This window comes from Anthonomus grandis, chromosome 5 (assembly GCF_022605725.1).
Source record: "Anthonomus grandis grandis chromosome 5, icAntGran1.3, whole genome shotgun sequence".
Classification (NCBI taxonomy): domain Eukaryota; kingdom Metazoa; phylum Arthropoda; class Insecta; order Coleoptera; family Curculionidae; genus Anthonomus; species Anthonomus grandis.
This window is the reverse complement of record NC_065550.1, coordinates 1,084,107-1,091,715: the sequence shown is the minus strand read 5'-3', so window position 1 is coordinate 1,091,715 and position 7,609 is coordinate 1,084,107. Positions and strand designations below refer to the sequence as shown.

At 33.0% G+C, this 7,609-nt stretch overlaps 2 long non-coding RNA genes across 3 annotated transcripts; one reads left to right on the top strand and one right to left on the bottom strand.

Moving 5' to 3' along the window:
* Positions 1 to 313: 313 nt before the first annotated feature.
* LOC126736045 (uncharacterized) lies at positions 314 to 1,751 on the bottom strand. The gene is made up of 2 exons (XR_007660594.1): positions 816 to 1,751; positions 314 to 755 (listed from the first exon to the last, which is right to left on the bottom strand). It is a non-coding gene; the product is annotated as an uncharacterized LOC126736045 (long non-coding RNA).
* A 1,685-nt stretch (positions 1,752 to 3,436) lies between these two features.
* On the top strand, positions 3,437 to 6,106 carry LOC126736046 (uncharacterized). Of its 2 annotated transcripts, XR_007660595.1 has the most exons (3): positions 3,437 to 3,813; positions 3,870 to 4,185; positions 5,156 to 6,106. It is a non-coding gene; the product is annotated as an uncharacterized LOC126736046 (long non-coding RNA). The 2 variants fall into 2 exon arrangements; XR_007660596.1 differs by lacking the exons at positions 3,437 to 3,813; positions 3,870 to 4,185 and adding an exon at positions 4,672 to 4,733.
* The last annotated feature ends 1,503 nt before the right edge of the window (positions 6,107 to 7,609 follow it).

Sequence of the window (7,609 nt, the reverse complement as noted above, 5' to 3'; positions counted from 1 at the left end):
TGGATCAAACTTCACCCACTTAAGGAAATTATGCACTTTGCTCCCTTTCGTTATACAAATAACTATTATTTTTTTAAGTTCTCTATATGTGGACATATCAAAAGGAAAAGCCCAACTTAAACAATAGGGTATTGTATATTTAGAAAAAATAAATAAATGGAAAACATAATTTATAAAATATTGTAGTATCGTACTTTAATTTTAATCTTAAATATATAAATGTTATTAATCTTTTTGAAATAAGTACCTATTTTTTTAAATAACTTTTATACCTAGGGAGAGAGGTAATTTTGGTAAGTGAAAACACAACGGATTTAATTAGTTATACTGTTATATAAATGTATCATATATTAACAATTTTTATTTTATAAATGCTGCAAAGACATGTATATGACTGATTTGAAAAGAAACTTAATTATTTTATGCTAAAATACTAATTTACAATTCGCAGTTTCGATTAATACTCATAAGAAGAAACTGCAAGAAACTTAAAATATTTACTTCAAATATTTGCCTAAAACTTACATAAAAAATTATAATACACATATACATACATATATAGTTAAACCTATAAAAATATACCTACTATTATATAAAAAAAAATACTGATAAATAGAAAAAATATACATTTAATTATTTTTATTTACTGCTCCTTCTTCTTCTTTGATGGAAAATAAACTTGTTTGTCCATTTTTCGTTTACTTGTATTTGTCTTATTTATCTGTTCCATCATTAATGTCAGTTGTCTCATGCACCTAGACATTTACAGGTATATGTTAATATATTTTATATAATTTTATAAAAAGATAACTTACTTATCATAAGTTTCATCATTTAAAGATCTTAAAAAGTTTGATACACTTTCAATTTCTCTTGTTGATTGCTTGTTCAATCATTGTACTGCTACTTGTTGATTTTTAGTTGTCTTTTCATTAACAAATGTTTCAATTTCTAGACTATGGCTAGCTTCAATATTATTGAAAGAACATTGCCCGAGGAGTTCACCTAAAACAGAATCGCTTCCCTTCCTTTGCTCACATACCATAATGAACAATTGAAATTGCTACAAATTACCTCTAAAATCACTTCGATTGCAACAATATACTTTTTCAATCTTGTCTTCACTTTTCCTTGTGCGAACAAGTGCATAGTTTGTGCTTATTTTATGCTCTTTTAACCATTCCTCAAATGTTTCTTCGCTGGAAAAATGGAAAGTTGAGGACTCTATTTTGATATCATGACTTTACCTGTAAATGAGCTTCAAGTCTTTAATAAGTCTCACAAGAATACTTAGTCTCTTTGCATAAGGGACAAGAAATGTGTGACTTTGGGTTATCTGGGAGCTGCTGCTTATGAATAACTTTAATATGTTTGTTCAATGCTGAAATGGAAGAAAACATTTTACTGCATAAGTGGCACAAATTTTTGTTGATAGTTTGGTCCTGATTCTGATAGTTTTGAGTAGGGCCGTCCATCTTTACAGCTAAAATCGCTGAATTGGAATTGATACAGCTTTTCAGGTATTATTTTAAAACACTATAAGCAACAATATGGTCAATATTTCACAAAGAAACAAATTCAGTATAATCGCAATAATTGATCAAATTAGTTGGAGCTTTTTTACGTAAGTAAACAACTAACAAACGCGGGAACATTCGTGTCGTTATTCTTGTCATTCACGTCAAACGACCGAATTTTTCTCCGAACATACACGATCACCGCCGGGAATCGGGTGCTTTTTAGTGGCGTCTGGTATTCAGGCGTTATTTAGGATACAATTTATATATTTTGACATATAACACATGACATACAACGCGACAACACATAAAAACCGATTCCAAGCGGTCTATCGATAATTACCGTTCCTAAATGGTATTAACCAAACACGTCCAAGCGGTTATAATTATAACCGTATTGAGATACGTGACGTCAGATGTCACCAATTAACTCTTTATACGGTATCAATTTGGAACAGTAATTACCTACGTCCGGAGCTGTTTTCTAAACGTCAAATGTCAAAAATATTGAAATAAGTGCGGGAAAAAATAAAAACAAACAACAAATTATTTCCTTTTTAAAGATGACACAAAATTTATTATGGATAGTTTTCTTTTTTGATATTTATGTTTAAGAACTAATTACATATAACATTACTGGCGTCTGGGTATTATTTACAAACAAACAAAATGATGAGAGCGACAAGTTACGAAGTTACTTCAACCGAACACGTCCAAGCGAACACGATTGGTTATGGTATAAAGAGACTGTTCAAGGTCAACCAAGGGCTTAACCGCGGCTAAAGATCCGAAATTACCGATAAATCTCTTGGAATCGGTTTATGGTTCTTTGAAGCATGACAACTCAACAACTGGTCCTCTCTTTCCTTGGCATATAAACTTTGGCCTTCCCGACTGACCACACATAAGTGTCCTTATATTCTTACTTGAAGAAGCCAAATATTAAGCGACCGCAAAAAAATATATTGAATTCTGCCGCCGTCAGAGGCGTGCCGTTAAAATAAAGCGGGTGGGTAATATAATAAGATAATCTTAATATTTTCAATTCAGTTTTTTTTATAAAAATAGTTTTACTAAAAAAATTAACTTCAACTGCTTTGATCTGAATGAACTATTATCATTTCTAAATCTGTTTTTGATTTTGAACAGATTTAGAATCAATACTACCAAAATGTTTATTATTGTAAAGCTTACATGGGTTATGGTTTTGACGTTATACAATGTTTTAAGTTAGGAGACCAAAAATCAGCTATTTTTAAGATAGAGATCCTTTTCTGAACATAAAGTTTAATTTAATATACAATGTGGTTTAAAAGTTCACATAATATACAAGATGTCTCAGAGTTTTGCACTTTTATTTTATTTATAACTTATAAGGCTGTTCATATTAAATTACCTACTTTTCCGCAATGGGTCAAGCAAGGACAGATGCAATAATGAATCGGTTTGATGCACAATAACGTGCGATTTGTGTCCATAGGTTTTGAAAGAACTCGTCCATTATCTAAAAGAGACCTACGTAAGTCGAGACAAAATAAAATACTAAGTCTCGGTCTCAAAATATTTGTATGTCCCGAAGGTTACATGTTTCGCTTAAAATAAAGCATCATCAAACCTTATTAACTAGTAGTATCTTTCATGAGATGACCTGCTTTGCACTCAAAGTAAAACTCTCTGAGACACCTTTTATTAATATAAAACACTTACATATATACTTACCAGTATTTCATATTCTAAAATACTCTTTTCAGAAGATTGAGAAATATCTTAAACAGACAAAAGTAGCGAATTTTTAAGAAATCCTTCTGTACTGCCAGCATAAAGTATAATGATTCATTTGTCTCTTGAGCATAGAGTATTCAAAACACAATACGTGGTTTTGTGAATACGTCCCAATATATAATTCATAATACCTAATCATCATAATAATTCAACCCAAGCCAATGGTATTTGATTACGTCATGCGTAAAACCACGTTTCATCTAAATTATATTATTATGTCTATTTAATTCACGATATAACTTAATCCTACGCCACTGTTTTAAAATAATCTAAAGGCGGGACTCCACCAAAATGGGCTAGCCCGGCGGCATTTGCGGCCTTGCCGCCGGCATAAAATGACGCGGCTTTGCCGCGGACTTACAATCGACTTCACCATACTGGGCAGATGTGTCGGCTTGTAGAGAGTTCTTGTTCTTCATCCGAGAATGTTTGACGACGACGAATTTTTTTTGTTAGGGTATATGGCCCTAAAAATTATTACCAAGAAAAAAACAAGAGGAAGCACAGATTTTGGGTATGGCCTAGTTTAAACAAGAATCTTCAAAAAACTGAAAAGTTTAAACTTTTAAGTGATTTAAGAAGTGATGATTGTGGTTTAGTGCCTGGCCATACTATCAGAAGCTCTTTTCAAAATTTTGTTAGAATGAGTGCAACAGATTTTGAGGAACTAATTTGCTTAATTGGATTAAAAATCGCTAAACGCAACATAAATTACAGAAATGCTATACCAGTTGAGGATCGATTGGCAGTAACATTGCGATTCCTAGGCACAGGCGATTCATATGTTAGCCTAAGCTACACTTTTAAGATATCAAAGCAGTTAATTAGAATTATTGTACCTGAGGTGTGCCAGACAATAAAAGAAGCTCTCAAGGAACAAATAAAAGTAAGTATGTTTTTTTTATTTTTTTTATTAAACGCTTGTAGAAAAATAAATACCTATTATTTCATTTTATTTAACACATAAAACAAATCATTTAACTAAAAACATCAAAATGCAAAAAATCAAAAAGAAAATAAACCTTAAATATTTCTAAGATGTAGGTATACGCTTAGAGTGGCAATAAATGGGATAATATATCTTCAGGATGTTCTGATGATTTCTGACCCTGGTCGTAGGACGTTAAGTTACAGTTAGATTGAGTTGAAGAAGGCCCTGATGAAATCCATATTGCTGTTTGTTTAGAACCTGATGGCTGCTGGTAGGTGGAGGCCGTAGGGTACTGAGCCAGGCCGTCTGACGTGAAGCTCGAGTCAGACTGATTTGAAGAAGGTCCTAGTGGAATCCATGTTACTGCTTGTCCAGAACCTAATGGCTGCTGTTGGACGGGGGCGGTTGAGTACTGTGGGGTTGGAGGATCATTATACATACCAAGGCTTGCTTCATAAAGTGTAGTTTGAATTTTATGTACAACCAGACATCGCGCATAATGAGTAGGTAACTTACGAATTTTTAATTCGACTTCTTTGCCTAGCAGTGAATACTCATCAAAGTTCTGTCGGCTTTCATATATATCTTTAAACATTTTAAAAGTCTCTTCATTCATATCCTCTGATTCTTCTTGCTTTCTCTTTGTACATTTTTTTTTTGGTATATTGTTTTTCTTTTTTAATGATTGCTCTACTTTTAGATTTGGATTATTATTCGAAATTTCTTCTTGAGTAATAATTTGTTCTTCAGTTTGAGTACCATCTCTTTACCAGATTTATATTGCTAGTTAAAGACTTTTCATCCAAACTTTCTTCACATTGATTCTGGAACAAAAATCATTATTTTTTACTTTAAAACCCCAAATTAACTTGAGTTAGTTCTTGATTATGTTTTATTTATTATTAATATAAGTTTTCTTTTGCAGGTACCAGCAACAAAAGAAGCTTGACAGAGAATTGCTGATCAATTTTTTATAAAATGGAATGTTCCTAATTGCATAGGAGCGATGGATGGTAAGCACGTCGCACTTCAGTCACCAATACATAGCGGAACAGATTTTTTTAACTACAAATCTTTTTTTAGTATTGTTTTGTTAGCAATTGTCGATGCCAATTATAACATAATATATGCTAATGTCGGAAGCCAAGGTAGGATATCTGACGCAGGAGTTTTCAATAATTGTAGTTTTAAACAAAAATTAGAAAGCAACGAGCTAAATTTACCTGATCCTCGCGCTCTATCTGGACGAGTACAACCTGCTCCTTACGTAATACTTGCAGATGACGCTTTTCCATTGGCCCAAAATATAATTAAACCATATCCTGGCACACATAAAGATGGTTCCAAAGAAAGAATATGTAATTACAGAATAAGTTGAGGAAGAAGAATGTCAGAAAATGTATTTGGGGTCTTGGCTTCAGTTTTTAGAGTATTTAGAAAACCAATGTTACTTCAAGAAACCACTGCTACTGAAGTAACATTGGCATGCTTGTATTTACATAATTTTATGAGACGCAACACAGAGACTCGATCTCGTTATAACCCACCAGGCACATACGACATAGAAGATACAGAAACAGGGACAATTCTACCAGGATCGTGAAGAATGGACAGTTTAACCAATGACACATTGTTGCCGCTTGCTAGAACTCCTCGAAAACCTGCAAATATACCACAAAAAAAGGGATGAATTTTGTGAATATTTCGTTAACGAGGGTAAAGTCGATTGGCAACATAGATACGCATAGCTTTTTTTTAATATCTTAGTATCAGATAAAGTCGAGGTCCCCTCTTATAGGACTACCCTGTACTTATGTTGGCATAATTATCTTTTGTATTCCGCATTAAAAAATCAATAAAAGATTCGTTAAACTTACCTGTGTATTAATTTCATCAGTCTCTTGGGTAAGACGTGGTGTATTCTTGTCTTTCAAAAACTCCAAATACGGATAGGCAAACCATTTGGTTTTATAATTCTCAACAGCTCCTGAACCTGATTTTTTTGATTCCATCTTCCTTTTTTCTCGATAAAAGTGGCTCGTTATATTTTTTATTTTTCTTTCTACCTCAGCTTTTTTAACACGTAATACTTTTGAAATGTTTAGTAATGAATCTGATCTTTTATTTTTATAAGTATTTTCTCTAGCATTCCACAAATTGCTTTCATTTCGGAATAATTCTATCAATAATAGGACTTTTTTGTCACTCCATTCGGTGGAAATAATATGGGTATCATCTTGAGTATTTTCCGTATCCGTATCCATTTCAAAGTCCTAGACAAAACCCAAATATACTTGTAAACAACGTACCGTTCGATCAAATATTCAAAACTGAATAAAAACACATGTGCGCGCCCTGGTCAGACAGAGCTGCCCGCGTGGTCGGCTTAAATCCCTTTGATATTTACCGACATTTGCCCGCTACCAAAATATTGCAGCCGGTCGACGCTAGCGGCCTTGAAAGGATGTTTATTGTTTATTTTTAATTTTCCTTCGGCAAAAGCCGGCAGGGCCGACGCACACCTGCATCGGACGGTGCGGTCTCTCTTTGCAAATCCGCTGCGGCAGAGTATGCTGCCGGTGTACCGCGATCTCAAGATAATTCTGCGAAAAAAAGTAGGTTTAAAACTGGCCTCGGTCTTTCGTCGGCACGCTTTCATCGTTTTTATCGTCATTCAAGTAAGAATAAAAGGACTATACACCTGATAATTTGTGTTTTTTTTTTAAGAATTCCTTTATGGCTCTTCACAGACAAGACCTAAACGTTCCAAACTGGTCCCCACGGACCAAAAGTATAGGAGCGAAGCGACTATACTTGTTTATTTTATACATAGTTACCTTTTCAATACAAGTCATGATTTACTTAAAACTTAATAATTATTTTTCTTGAAACTGGAGGTTTCTAACGAAATAAGACGAGTACCATTTTTATGTAAAAATATTGGTTCTTTTTAATTTTACCATCCAAATAATTAAAAAGTAACCATAAAAAAGTTATGACATTTTTATCTTTGCTGACCACTAATTTTCAACCACCATACATTTTAGCATAAAATGTTATAAAATCAGTTATTAACAATAACAGTAATATACGATAAAAATAACGACCACGCGTTTCGGAAATATTAACAAAAAACCATTTTTAATAGGAATTATAAAACATCCTGTAACATGAACACGATTCACTTTTCAAGATTTTTGTCTTATTTTTAGACTTAGATGCGGCTGGTAAAATATTGCGATGTCATTTCGGGACACCCTGCATACATGAGTGTATATTAACTGTAGTGTTATAAATTGTAGAATAAGGAATATTGTAGTATGTTTCGTTTATTGTAGTCAGGTCTTCCATAACGAAGAACGCACCCTGTGAATAAATA